Source organism: Pelodiscus sinensis, chromosome 8 (genome assembly GCF_052426305.1).
Source record: "Pelodiscus sinensis isolate ZL-2025 chromosome 8, ASM5242630v1, whole genome shotgun sequence".
NCBI classification, from domain to species: Eukaryota; Metazoa; Chordata; order Testudines; family Trionychidae; genus Pelodiscus; species Pelodiscus sinensis.
Genome location: NC_143059.1, coordinates 73,143,042 through 73,157,794, shown reverse-complemented (window position 1 = coordinate 73,157,794; position 14,753 = coordinate 73,143,042). Strand labels below are relative to the sequence as shown.

The 14,753-nt window shown below is 52.8% G+C and overlaps 1 protein-coding gene across 12 annotated transcripts in view; it reads right to left on the bottom strand.

The window, feature by feature from the left end:
• Window positions 1-8,747: 8,747 nt before the first annotated feature.
• The window catches only part of BTRC (beta-transducin repeat containing E3 ubiquitin protein ligase), a 174,000-nt gene continuing 167,994 nt past the window's right edge, over window positions 8,748-14,753 (bottom strand). For all 12 annotated transcript variants that reach the window (XM_075935605.2, XM_075935603.2, XM_075935608.2 and 9 more), the window contains one exon: window positions 8,748-14,392. The gene's annotated coding sequence lies outside the window, so the exon portion shown is untranslated. The remainder of the gene's footprint in view (window positions 14,393-14,753) is intronic.

Here is a 14,753-nt window from a genome sequence, read left to right as displayed (position 1 = left end):
TCTTTTTCGGAGTCCCTGCTTCCCAAGACCAGTCTCCCCAGCAGATGCATAGCTGACATGGTTTGGCCTTAGAGGTGGACGTGTAGTTAGCCAGATAAGAACACACCTTGCTTGTGCTTAGCTCATAGTTTCTATGACCTGTTCTCTTCCCTATTTACCAATCCCCCAATTCCTGTGCCATCTGCAAAATTGATCATTGATAGATTTATGTTTTCTTCCAGGCCATGAATAAAAATATTAAACAGCGTATGACCAAAAAGCAATCCCTGCAGGACCCTAATGGAAATACACCTGTTGCCAATTACATTTGCTTTTAATCTATTTCATGCATGCTTTGTTCATTTTATATCTATGTTTTAATGAAAGCGTGACATGGTGCCAAGTCAAATGCCTTACAGAAGCATGAGTGTATTACATCAACATTACAACCGACTGTCTAATATCGTAAATAAGATACCATGTTAGAGAGGGTCTAGCCTGCCTAAGCCCTGGTTATCGGCACTGATTACATTACCCTCTTTTAAGTCTTTATTAATAGATTCCTTAATCAACTGCTCCACTATCTTGCCCCAGACAAAACCAGATTGACCTGGAGTGTTCTGTTTAACTTTCTAACAGTCACACGAGCTTTCTTCCAGTCTTCTGGAATTTCTCTGGTGTTCCAAGACACATTGAAAAATCAACATTAATGGTTCAGAGAGCGCCTTGGTCAGGACTAAAACTCCCAAAGTGACGTATTCTGGACACAGTGATTTAAAAATCTCTAATTTTACTACAGCTGTGTAATATCCTCCTGAAATAGCAACAGAGGGGCAAGAGTGTTACATAATGGCTACATTTTTTGTTTTCTCCCCAAATACCAAATAAAAATATTTATTGAACCCCTCTGCCTTTTCTACATTATTGATAATTCTACCATTTCTGTCCAGTAGTGGATCAGTATAATTTTGTATATTTCTTTTGTTGCTAACATACTTAAGTCTCCTTGTCTTTAATTCTGCTAGCCAGAGACTTCTGCTTCCCTTATCAATCTTCTACAGTTCCTAGCTTCTGTTTTGAATATATATAACTGTAACCAGGTAAGTTTTTTGACCAGGATGGCCTTTCTCTTTCTGGCTTTTTGCACGTTAAACAAAATATTCCTAATCATTCAACTTTTTCTAAATTCTCCCTCCCATCAAGATGTACTCATAATTGTTCTCAGCCTTTTGAAACCGTCCCTTTCAAAGCATCAGATAGTTATTGGCTGTTCTCCTGTAACAGCCTTAACTTCTGTGCATTGCTAAGAAGTCAGAGCATTCCCAATACAGGCAGTTAGGTGTTGTAGGGGCAGAAAAACACGCATCTGCCTCCAGTATCTGCTTCAATACTACCCCCACCAGCATAGGTAACTCTATTAAGGAAGGCCACTTGCATATTGGATTACATTTGTCAGGGAGGCGTGTGCTTGCCGACAGGTGGCTACTGTTTTCTCTCACAGTCAGGTCTCTGCTGTAAAGATCTGGACCTGCGTGTGCCAAGCAGAGCTCAGACAGGGGAGGGAGCAGTCGTGCAGGGGGCAGTTACACAAGCAGAGTTATTTTCTTCACTCTCAACCCTCTACCAGCTCACAGACACTTCTAAAGACAGTGCTGCACTGCTGGTGTGACAGGGTGGTGAGCAACATTTAGATTTGCAGGTCCTGGAAGCGAGAGAAGTATTTTGTCGGGGGGGGAGGGGAGTTTCCTTTTAAATCACCACACAGCTCATTAGCAGAGTGCCCACTGGTCCCACAGCTAGCAGCATGTGTTTCTATGGGTGGTGCACATCTGCACACGCCTCGGTGCACGTAACAAAATTTATTCCACACATGGGTGGAAAAAAATTGAGGGAACACTGTAGTCCAGAGAAATACATGGATTCCTCCCCTTTGAGCAACCTAGAGACCAGGCTGTCAGAAGTGCAGCATTCTGGGCTGGCTGATTGACCTGATCTTTGAATTGAGGCGAAAGATCCAGGCTCAGGAATAAAAAAACCCAACCCTTTGGCAGGACTAACCGAACTGAGACTCTCAGAGCCCATGCAGGGGCAGCCAGAAGCACTCGGGCCTTTTCGTGCTGGATACACCTCTGTGGTCAATGAGACGTGCATTCTTTTCCCCAGGGCAGACAAAGCATTCGGCTGCAACGTGGGACCAGAGCCACGGATGCTTTGCCGAGAACCATGCCCGCATGGCCAAACAGGAATGCGCTACAGCGCCCTGGACGCCACTTGTGTTCATCTGCCCTTGTACTTACCGGCTGGGCCCATTCTCCTCCCAGCACTTCACTTTGCCTCAGGAGTGTTTATTGTCGCCTCGGTCATTTGCGTAGGTAGGTAGAAGGCCCAGGCATGATCAGAGCCCGGTTGTGCAGGGTGCGGCACGTAACTATGGTACAAACTCAGTCTAAATACACCAGACAGCCACAGGCCAGGAGGGGAAATTGAAGCACAAAGAGGAGAAAAGGACTGACCAGTGGTCACAAAGCACAGGGGAGAACAGGTCTCCTAGGTCATTACGCTAGCCACTGGACCACACTGCCTTTTCAGCCAACGGCTGCTGTCCTAACCAGATTCAAACCCATGCACGTTACACAGCAGCATTCACACCAGCGATCAATGCATGACGTTTCTAGTGGCGTTACATTTATTTAGGTAGAAGGCCTAAATCAGGCCAGTTTCCCCTCTCCCAAGAACTAGCCCACGAGCAGATTTTCAGAGCCCAGTAACGTGCAGATTTGAGTATTTAAAACGAAGGCATTGTCAGTGATAAGCACATCACATGGGGGTCATTTGAAGCCAAGGTAAATTTCATTTTATTCTCTTGAACTGCAAATAAGACCAATTTTTTAACAAGAGGGGGGTCATTAACTATCGGAACTCCCTGCAATTGTTGTAGACTCAACATCACTAGACACCTGTAGAATGGAAGTGGCTTTTCGGGCTAGACGGCGCGATCAGGAACAAGTTTCTGGGCTGGATGCAGGAATTTTGGGGAAATTTCTCCAGCCTGCGATCAACTAGGTGCTCAGCCAAGATTGTAACAATGGCTCTGGCTGGCAGAAATATGAAAACCAGTCTGATCGTTTCTCTCCCAATTTGGCCTCTCAATTTTCCAAGCCACAAAGATTTATTAAAGCCCTACAGACGTGAGGAGATGAATGCACCGCTTGCTCTCTAGGATCTTATCCAGGGAATTGGTAGGAGTGGCTCTATGGGCCGGGCTCATGGCTAGTTGCAATGGTTTGATATTTGGCGGCTGGTGCAGGGTCACAGCATGCACGCAAGACAGGAAAACATGCAGGGCTGTAACCGGTGGAAAAATCTGCTGGGCCTCTAGAGAACCACAAAGAAAAAAAGGGGCTTTTACTGTAGCTGGAAGAAGGTTCGTTCTTGGCACGCCAGTGGCATCCCCCCCCCCCCCCCCGCCTGCACTCAGAGTGGCAGACTGAGCAGCAGTGGTTTATACAGACTAATGACAGTCAGCTCCTCTTCCAAATCGGTTATTGTGAGGAGAGAGCAGAACAAACAAAGGGTTAAAACGGCCTAAATCTAAACCCCAGCCACGCACCCGCACGAACCCCTCGGAATTCTGTCGCCCAGACGGAAGGGTGTGGAAACTGACCGGATTCCTGCTCCCAGCCCTTCAGAGAGCAGGCGGCGGGAGGGAGACGGGTAGAGGGGAGTGCAGTGTGTGCTCTGACCCCCCAGGAGGTGGGATTTAAAACTGGGGGGGGGAGCTTTGTTTTAAAAGGGGCTGCGGAGCGAAGCAGACACGCACGGCTCTTCTCAAAGGGACACGTAGCAGGGTATTTTCAGGATGAGGGTGTGAAAGTCAATGCCAGGCCAATTGCGATGGCAGCCTCCTAAACGGCGTGTCCCACGCGGGTGCTGCAATGGGCCAATTACTCACTTATTGTTGAACAGCTGGATTCTGATGAGCTTGAAAAGAAATGTGTGCTTTTCCAGCCAGGATCTCGCAACGTTCTCTAGAAAAGCACCGATTCTTCATAGTCCTCCCCACCCGGTGGATGAGATGGGTTTCAGTGGATGAGATGGGTTTCAGCTGCATTCATTCGCCAGGACCGGTGTGCCCAGCCAGGGGCCATTACCCATGAATGGGCAGTTCGTTAATTAAAAAGTGTGCTGCGGTTTTACGAGTACCTGTGTTCTGACTGGCAGAGCAGGCTCTCTAGCTTCCTTCGTCACTGCTGACAACGGACTCCTGAGTAACCCACTACCCACAAGAGGCCATAGAATCAGAGACACTAGGACTGGAAGGGATCTCGAGAGGTCGTCGAGTCCAGTCCCCTGCCCTCATGGCAGGACCCAGCACTGTGTAGACCAGTGTTTCTCACGCAGAGGTACGAGTACTATTAGGGGTACTCGAGAGAAGTCTGGGGGCACATCAACGCAACTGAAATTTGGAGAAAACTGAATTTTTGTTTTCAGTTTTACAGCCCTTTCTTATTTTTGTACTTTTTACACCCAAAAATGTCATTGCTCACCCACCTACGATAAAGAAGTTTAAACAAATGTGTTGCAATGGTAAAAAAAAATTGCGTCTGAAAACTGTAGGTACCGGGGGTACTTATTTTTTTAAAAAAAGGGGTATTTGATTAAAAAAAAAGGTTGAGAAACACTGCTCTACACTATCCCTGATGTCTGCCTAACCCGCTCTTAAATATCTCCAGTGATGGGGATTCTACAACCTCCCTAGGCAATTTATTCCAGTGTTTAACCACCCTGACAAGAAGGAAGCTTTTCCTGATGTCCAACCTCAACCTCCCTTGCTGCAATCTAAGCCCATTGCTTCTTGTTCTATCCTCAGAGGCCAAGGAGAACAATTTTTCACCCTCTTTCTTGTAACACCCTTTTGGATATTTGAAAACTGCTCTCATGTCCCCTCTCAGTCTTCTCTTTTCCAAACTAAACAAACCCAATTCCTTCAGCCTTCCCCCACAGCTCATGTGCTCTAGACCTTTACTCATTCTTGTTGCTCTTCTCTGGACCTTCTCCAATTTCTCCACATCTTTCTTGAAATGCGGTGCCCAGAACAGGACACAATACTCCAACTGAGGCCTAACCAGCGCAGAGTAGAGCGGAAGAATGACTTCTCGTGTCTTGTTCATAACACACCTGTTAATGCAGCCCAGAATCATGTTGGCTTTTTTTGCAAGAATGTCAGTGTTGACTCATATTTAGCTTGTGGTCCACTCTGACCCCTAGATCCCTTTCTGCCGTACTCCTTCCTAGACAGCTGCTTCCCATTCCTTATGAAACTTCATCCTCTTTACCTCAGACCCTTTCTCCAGTTTGTCCAGATCATTTTGAATTATGACTATCATCCAAAGCACTTGCAACCCCTCCCGGCTTGGTATGATCTGCAAACTTAAGAAGCGTACTCTCTATGCCGATATCTAAATCACTGATGAAGATATTGAAGAGGGCCGGTCCCAAATCAGACCCCCTGTGGAACCCCACTTGTTACGCCCTTCCAGCAGGTTTGTAAACCGTTAATAACTAAAGTCTAGGTATCCCACGTCCACTGCTTCATCCTTATCCACAAGGCTTGCTATCCTATCAAAGAAAGCGATCAGATTGGTTTGACATGATTTGTCCTTTACAAATCCAGGCTGGCTGTTACCTGTCACCTTATTATCTTCCAGATGTTTGCAAATGAATTCCTTAATTACTTGCTCCATTATCTTCCCTGGCATAGAAGTTAAACTGACTGGTCTGTAGTTTCCTGGGTTGTTCTTATTTCCTTTTATATAGATGGGCACTAGATTTGCCCTTTTCCAGTCTTCTGGACTCTCTCCCGACTTCCATGATTTTCCAAAGCTGATCGCTAAAGGCTCAGATACCTCCTCTATCAGCTCCTGGAGTATTCTAGGATGCATTTCATCAGGCCCTGGTGACTTACAGACATCTAACTTTTCTAAGTAATTTTGAACTTGTTCTTTTTTTATTTTATCTTGTACACCTACCCCCTTCCTTCCCACTAGCATTCACTGCATTAGGCATTCCTTCATCCCCAGACTTCTTGGTGAAGACCGAAACCAAGAAGTCATTAAGCACCTCTGCCATTTCCAAGTTCCTTGTGATTGTATCTTCCTCCTCACTGACCAGTGGGCCTACCCTGTCCTCGGTGTTCCTCTTGCTTCTAATAGATTTATAGACTGGTCTCCTTGTTACCCTGTATGTCTCTAGCTAGATTGAGCTCATTTTGTGCCTTTGCCTTTCTAATCTTGCCCCTGCATATCTGTGTTGTTTGCATATATTCATCCTTCGTTATTTGATCTAGTTTCCGCTTTTTATACAACTCCTTTTTGACTTTTAAATCATGTAAGATCTCCCGGTTAAGCCAAGGTGGTCTCTTACAATACTTACTTTTGCTTTTGGGCCCTTAATAATGTCCCCTTGAAAAACTGCCAGCTCTCTTCAGTTGTTTTTCCTCTTAGTCTTGATTCCCATGGGATCTTACCTACCAGTTCCCTGAGTTTACTAAAATCTGCCTTCCTGAAACCCATTGTCTCTAATTTGCTGTTCTCCCTTCTACCATTCCTTAGAATCATGAACTCTAGGATTTCACGATCACTTTCACCCAAGCTGCCTTCCACTTTCAAATTTCCAACCAGTCTCCCCTATTTGTTAAAATCAAATCAAAAACAGCTTCTCCCCAGTAGCTCTCTCAACCTTCTGAAATAAAAAGTTGTCTCCAATGCAGTCCAAGAACTTATTGAACAATCTGTGGCCCCCTGTGTTCGTTTCCCAACATATGTCTGGATAGTTGAAATTCCCCATCACCACCAAATCCTGCGCTTTGGGTGGTTTTGTTCATTGTTTAAAAAATACCTTATCTACCTCTTCCACCTGGGTAGGTGGCCTGTAGTAGACCCCTAGCATGACACCACCCTTGTTTTTTACCCCTTTTAGCCCAACTCTTAACATGTCCATCTCCTACGCCCATCTCTACCTCAGTCCAAGTGTGTTCATTTTTAATGTATAAGGCAACACCTCCTCCTTTCCCCCCCGCCTATCCTTCCTGAGCAAGCTGTACCCTTCTCTTCCAATCTTCCAATCACGTACACTACCCCACCAGATCTCTGAGATACCAGCTATGTCATAGTTGTGTTTATTTATTAGCACTTCCAGTTCTTCCTGCTTATTCCCCATACTTCTTGCGTTTGTACACAGGCATCTAAGATACTGATTTGATTTTGCCCCCCCAGTTCTGCCTTGTCTCTCCTTTCTCTCTGCTGTCACAGCCAATGCTCCCTCCCATTTCCGACCTATCTCCCAGGTCTCCATGTTCTCCACTTATCCGTGGGCTTTGGTCACCTGTCCCCGTCGAACCTAGCTCAAAGCCTCCTCGCTAGGTTAGCCAGTCTGCATCCAAATTTGGTCTTCCCCCTCCTCGAAAGGTGAACCCCATCTCTGCCCAGCAGTTCTTCCTGGAACAGCATCCCATGGTCAAGGAAGCCAAAGCCCTCCTGGTGACACCATCTTGGCAGCCAGGCATTCACCTCCAGGATGCACCTGTCTCTGCCCAGGCCCCTGCCTTCGACAGGAAGGACTGAGAATACCACCTGCACCCCAAACTCCTTCACCCGCACTCTCAGAGCCCTTGAGTCACCCTTGATCCGCTCAGTGTCACACCTCGCAGGATCATTAGTGCCCACAGGGATGAGTAGCGTGAGGTAGTAGTCAGAGGGCTGGATAATCCTCGACAGTGCCTCCGTAACGTCTTGGATACGGGCCCCCAGCAGGCAGCACCTCCCGAGATGCCATGTCAGGGCAACAGATGGGCGCCTCCGTACCCCTCAGAAGATTCTCCGACCACCAGCACCCTACGTTTGCTCCTCGCAGTGGTGGCTGCAGACCTCCCAGCCCTGGGGTACGAGGCTTCTCCTCCTCTGCTGTGAGGGGGGGGGGGATTCCTTCTCTCCCGTAGCCAGAAGGGCATAACGGTTCTCTGGAACCATGGTGGGAGGGTTGGGAGCAGGGATGGAGCACGGCCCGCTGCCAGAAGTGACCAGCTGCCAGTGTCTCCCCTTGAGACCAAGCCACCTCCTCCTCCAGTGGTGCGCCAGCAGTCCTGTGTACTGGGACAGTTCCCTCGGCCTCAGCTGTCTCCACTCGGATACTCTCCAGGAATTGCTCGTGGATTCGGATGCTCCTCAGCCTACTCACCTTCTGCAGTTCTCCCATCTGCTGCCTGAGAAACTCCACCAGCAGGCACCTGTCCCATTGGAAGGTGTCCCTAGCCTGGATTTCAGTAAGCGGGAATTGCAAGCCACAGTCCCTGCAAAACCACCCCAGGATTAGGGTAGAGGCATCCATGGTCAGGTGGTCTGTGGCTACAGGCGGAGGAGACGGAAGCAGGGCCAGTACAGGTGTTGCGGATCTTCCGAACCATCATGGGAGTCCCTCTCAAACTCCCGCCTGCAGCCCCCTGTCCGCTTCGCTCCTCTGATTGCTCCACCTCTGGCTTTTAAAGGCTGCTCACCTAGGTCAGGCTAGCCACCCAGGGGAGGCTGATCCCAAGGCTGTGAGGTTGTTTACCCCAGCTGCAGGGCACCATGGCGAAGGACAGCGACCTACCTCCCAGGCACTGGATCGAGAGGTTATGAGACTCACGTGCACAGAGCCTCAAAGAAGAATGACGACTCCTTGTCTTTAAGGTTACACCCTCCACACCAGAAATAAAAGAAAAGATTCACAGCTCAATGTTACACTTGTATTTAACTTATTTCTGAACAGTTAAAATAATTAAAAAAAAAAACACCCCACACGGTTCCCAGGTCCTAGCTCAAGGGAACATTAGTACATTAATGACAGGTCACCGGAACATAATCACACAGTTCAAAGCACTCGTTACGTAAGAGTCTAGAGAACAAATACAGCAGAGTAACAAACAGAACTCCGAAGGGACCGTGGTGTTTCTGCCCTCTCTGCTTGCACGTGCAGCACCAGCCGGGCGACTGGGTGCTCGGGGGTATTAAAAGCTACACTGTCAAGGTAACGACAAGTGACTGGCTCAGTGATGGTCTGATTGCCAGTGCCTTTTGCATTGGCTTACACTATGGATGGAGTTAGCAGCCCAGTGTCTCCCATCGGAGCACCCAGGCAAGGAGCTGAAAGCGCGGCCACCGTCCGAGGGAAGACAACCGTTCCGCACCCATCGTCTCCGGGATTTTTACAGTGGGGAAAAAACTCGGTTTTGAAAGGCGGCTCAGGAGCACTGACCTCCGCTTGGGACCAGCTGGCCAGAGGCAGGTCACCCCTTCCAGAAGGAACGATTCAGCAAGTAGAACTGGACAGAGAATTCCATCGCCGCCGCGGCGCTAACAGGATCGACTCACGGTACCAGGGAAATCAGCAGCGAGGATCCAAAGACGGGCAGGCGGCAGAAGTGGTGAGGAAGGAGGATCAAGTTTTACCAGCTCACTCTTCCGGCCATGACCACACCAGAGAGCTGCCGCTTATTTTTTCGTCTTGAAAAAGAATCTGGAAACTCCTCCAGGTGGGACACGGTTAAAAAGCAACTGGCAGCCCAGGGGCCGGCGGTGATCCAAGCATCCCTTGGGGACGCCCACACAGCAGCGGGGGGTTGCAATGCTTTGCCTGGGGAGTCGGATACCTTAACCCCTGCTTGTTTGTACCTAGCCACAGCAGCGCAGCTGCCGGCGTGGGCTTGCCGGGCAGGGCCGCAGCAGGGGGCACGGGTACGCTCAGGCCCAGCCAGGCTGGCACTAGCAGGCTTGTTCAGGAAGAGTTAGAGCGGGCGATACTGCGGCCGTGGCCAGGCAGGGGCAGGAGTCGGCCACCAGGGTGTTTGGAAAGGCACCTAGGGAAGGATTTCGAAGGCTGCAAGCGGGTCGGTTTCCGATCCAGCCTCAGCACCGCACGTTACGACAGGGCGCCCGCCTCTGATCAAGCCGGGCTGGGCAGGGAACCTGCCAGCAGCCGCCAAACCTCACCATCAGCGGCACTCTGAGGCGCTATTAACCCGTCTTCCACAGCCAGGAGATGCCGTCACAGCTCACAAGTCCCAGCAGGACATCTTCTGTCTCAGCCCAGGACTCGCTGGCTGGCTCCCGATGGGGACCGGGCACGGCGTGCGGGGACGGGGCGAGGTTTGGCTCCAGGAGCAGAGCTCCGGGGAGAGGGCAGGGCGACAGCGAAGCAGAAAACCAGCAGGCACAGGGAGGAAATTCACTGGCAGGCCCTCCCTCCGGAGGGTCGGCTGAAGTTCTCCTCGCTTCCTGGAAACCTTGTTGCTTGTGGCAGGAAGGGGGCAACCGCACGGTAAAGCGCAGGAAGAGAAAAGCAGCACGCCCACCTCGCACGCCCACCTCGCACGCCCACCTCGCACGGCCATGATAAGTTCGCTGGGGTGGTCAGCAATCCCAATGGCTGGATTTCAGATCATCCTCCCCATCCCCCAAAGATACCAAAGTCAAGGGGCATCGACCAGGTCGCCCCTGTTTCTTTCTGGCCATTTTCTCGTTTTTTTACCTACACGGAAGAATTGCCCCTCTACACCAACTGCGCCTGAGCTCCCTAGGCCAGTTAGTCACAGTGTAGCTCCCACCTCTGCAGGGGGCCACCCTCTCCTCCCATCCCCCGCCACGTGGGTCCCCACCTGCCTGTCCCGCAAACGGGCCACGTCATCCCCGCCACAGGCTGGCTGGCTCCTCCGCCTCCCGGTCAGCTTCTCAGCGGGAGGGGCAGCGAGCGGCGACCCAGCAGCCGGCTCTGTGCCGACCACCGGCGGATGCTCAGCAATCCCTGGCCACAGAGGCAGACCCGAGAGGGAGCGGAAGAAAATCAGCAGACGCTTGAGCAAAAAGCCCGACCCCGGCAGGTGCGGCACACCCGCAGCTCCCAGCCGGACGTGGGGGGATCCCAGAGCGAGGCCCAACGTGCAGTTCGGACAGCGCGGGGAGGGGAGAGACGTGCACCCGACCGCTGAGGGCACAAGGCCCACAATGCAGAGAACAGCGCAGGCACAGGCGTGTGTGGGGGGTGGGGGAGCACAGCCAGCGACACGGTCTTCCAGTTCAGAAACAAATCTAACGTAGTCTGGTGTTCACAACGCTCCCAGCCCTCAACTCCCGCCTCCTGACACCCTCAGCTCCGGCAGCGAGCGTCCACCCCGGAAAGGGGCAACCGTAGGGCTGGAATTCACTCAGGCCCACCGTCAGGGGGCAGACGCTGGCTTTCGGGGATCAGCCACGCGCCAGGTGACCCCTGCCTGCCCTGGAGCTGCCAACAGGTGTTGGCGGCGCTGTCATGGGTCGTCTTGTTCTTACCGTCCCGCCTCCCGCTTCCACATCGCCCGGCCCGAGCAGCAAGGCGAGGCTGGGAGAAGGGGCTGCCTGCAGACGGCCGGCGTGGTTCATTTCCAAGTGATGTGCAGCCCTCGGCACCTCTAGTCCTCGCCTCTGGCTCCTTTCATTTTTCTTCTTTTTAAACGCTGCCTTTCCTCCAGCGCTGTTGGGGACTGTGCAGCCCGTTCACACGCAGATCCTGAGCGCAGGAGAGAGCGCGCACAACCTCTCTCGACGCGACAGTCTCATAAGGATGTTATTCCCCCGCCCCCGGTGAACACGGATCACCCCATAGCCGGGGGCGATAGTGCTTTCTTAGCGAAGAAGGAAACCGAACTCTCAGAAGGAACAAGGGTAGGACCGTGTACAGCTGGGGTAGGATTCTCCGTCGAGTAGTTCGGTACTTAAGTACCCAGACTTGGTCCCTTTTGGAGAGTCACGTCACTCTACCATTCGTCCAAAACATACGTATGGCAGCAGCCGGTCCCCCGGGTACTGTACAAACGGATTCCGACAGCAGACCTGCGTCCCCAGGGCTGCTGACAAACCCAGCAGTGCGCAGACGTTTCAAACCAGTGGCAGGGAGCAGCAGGGTGAGGACAGTCAATGGTGATCTGGAGCAGCGCCGTCGCCACGTCTGGCCAGAAAGCGCTATGCCTCTCTCCGAGTCCTCATCAGTCACAAATCCAACACGGCAGCAGGCGCCGGCCCCTCGGGACACTGATAAAACGGCAAGACCCTCTATAGCAACCAGGGCGCAGGCACGATCTTCTAGCCCGGCCTGCTGGAAGACGGGAAGCGACGAGACAAACGAGGGAAGAAGCGCTCGAGTCTGCGGCCATCTCCATACCGGCCTCTGTTCTCACCCGGCCTCAGGGCGGCTCCGTAATAACGACGGAACGGGGCTCCGGTCACTCCAAGGACGCGACTTGGAACTGCATTTCCTCAGCAGCAACTCAGAGTGAAACCCACGAGCCACTTGCCCCTGCTGTGGGGATCTGGCACGTCTGAGATGCCCGACCACCCGCTGGCAGCTCAGCACCGTCCTAGGGATCAGCACTCGGTCTGGACTCAGCCTTCGGTGCCTCTGCACGTGGACGCCAGATCACGGGACGAGTTCATTTATTTTGCTCTTTCTACCATAATGTAAGCAGCAGGGAAGCAGGGGGCCCGTCAGTGGTCAGCCCTAAGAGAGGCCCTTGAGAGGCGCTGCGGGTCCTACGCCCTCCTGAAGACAATTGGGAACTGGGTGTTGCTTTTTTGCACGGCCTCACGCTCCTTTGGAGCTGGACGGAGTCCTCGGAGCTCTGCCGGCGACCTTCCGACCCTGCCCTCCTCCCCCTCTGCTCGCTCCTCCCGAGGCCCCGAGCGCAATTCTTGCCCGTCGGGCTAGCCACATGCACCCCAGAGCTGGTGGGAGAGGGACGGCCAAGCGAGTTAGAGTGGTGCCCTGGCGAGCCCCAGAAAAGCAAAGCTGACGAGACCGTCGCGGTCGAGTCTAAGTCCCAGCCTGAGAGCGGAGGAGACAGGGGGCATTGGCTTCCCAGCGCAGGCTGACGGAGGCAGAGGTGTCTGCAGCAGGAGAGCTGGGCCTAAGCTTTGTATCGGAAACACGGACGAGATTCTTTCACTTCCCCCCTCCTCTTCCAAAAGCCAGGACCCTGGGGTCCCCGTTCCCAGCGCCTTCTGGGTCCCCACGGAGCCTCGTGGTCTAGCGCACCGGCGGAGGCGTGGCGTTGCCCCTCCCGCCTGCCAGGGGGCGCTCTCTGTTCGGAGTGAAAACGGCTCTCAGCGGTCGGAGCCAGCGGCCGATTCGGTCTGATCACCGGGACACGTGGGAACGGGCGTCCTGGTCCAGGGGGCGGTGCCAGGCCCGAGGAAGGTCGCCAGACTCCTCCCCTCACCCGCACTGCTGCAGAGCCAGCTTCGCGGTACAGCCAGCAGGTCCACCCCCCGGCCACGCCAATGAGAAAACACCCGCCCGCCCCAGCCACCCGGGGGGATCTGCCTCATCAGCCACAGGCCCCAACCCCGCCACGCACTCCACGGACCACTCATCGGCCTCACTTGTGTTCTCACGTGGGGATGTGGCCAGCCACAAAAGCTAACACGATTCAAAGCACCTCCCTCTTCCGCCCTCTGGTCGGGACACCTCCTGGAGGAGGAGGAAAGAGGGTGCCCTTGTCTTCGCCCCACCGTGCCTCATGTTTCTATCTCGTCAGAGGAACGCACCCTAATCCATCCACAAAACCCACGCCGCCTTCAGGGCCACGGCAGGAGAACCCAGACCTGGCCTGGGTACAGAGAATGCCTCTGACAGCGAAATACTGCCCTGTGCCCCACCCCTGCGTAATACTGGACGTGGGACTTTGGCAGAAGCCAGTTAAACCTAAGACGGGCGCCCCTGGACCGTGGAGGGAAACGGCAATACATCCGGCCCCCGAAGGGCTAGGAGCCGGCAGGGGGCCCATGTGGGGCTGCACTGCCAGCTGCAGCTCCCCAAGGCCAGGCCTCCAGAGACAACGCCCACAGGCGGCGGGGGGTTCCTCTCCCTCCCGCACTGCGGTTGTTGCTTTGCAGAGTCAGCAGCTACATGGTCTCACAAACAGCCAGCAATGGTTTTGTGGAATATTCTAAGCAGCAGCCCCTCCCCACAGCCCGGCAGGGGCTCTCAGCAGGATGCACAGTGCAACGATTCGTTTGCTTAACACCAAGCAACGTCTGGCAACACGGAACGTATATTTATAGGACATCTGTGCCGGGGCAAGAGGGAGGGAAGGGTGGTGGGGCAGAGCGGCGAGGCGGGGGGGGGGGGGTCGCTTAAAAACGTCCATCGTTCATGAAGGACCAGACATCTTCATAGCAGCACTTCAGCAGCCAGCTGCGCCGCGTAGACCTTGCCGAGATCAACCGCGGGCCAGCTGAGTTTCAGAAACGAATCCGAGAGCCTCCCTCTTCCGCAAGGATTGGTTACGGGGATAGTTCCTTTGTCCTGGCATTGGCAGATCATTGAAATACTGCAGCTTAAACGAGTTCTGGGGAAACAGAAACATGGACAATCCTTTGGTGCACAAAATTCTCGCATCGTTTTAAGATCAGAGCGGCCAGACTAGGTCAGATCAAAGGTCCATCCAGCCCAGTGTCCTGTCTGCCCACAGTGGCCAATGCCAGGTGCCCCAGAGGGAGTGAACACAACAGGGAATCCTCATGCGATCCTTCTCCTGTCGCCCATTTCCAGACAAACAGAGGCTAGGACACCATTCCTACCCATCCTGGTGAATAACCATGAATGGACCTAACCTCCATGAATCTATCCAACTCTTTTTTGAACCCTGTTTAAAGTCCTGGTCTTCACAACATCCTCTGGCGAGGAGTTCCACAGGTTGCCTGTGTTGT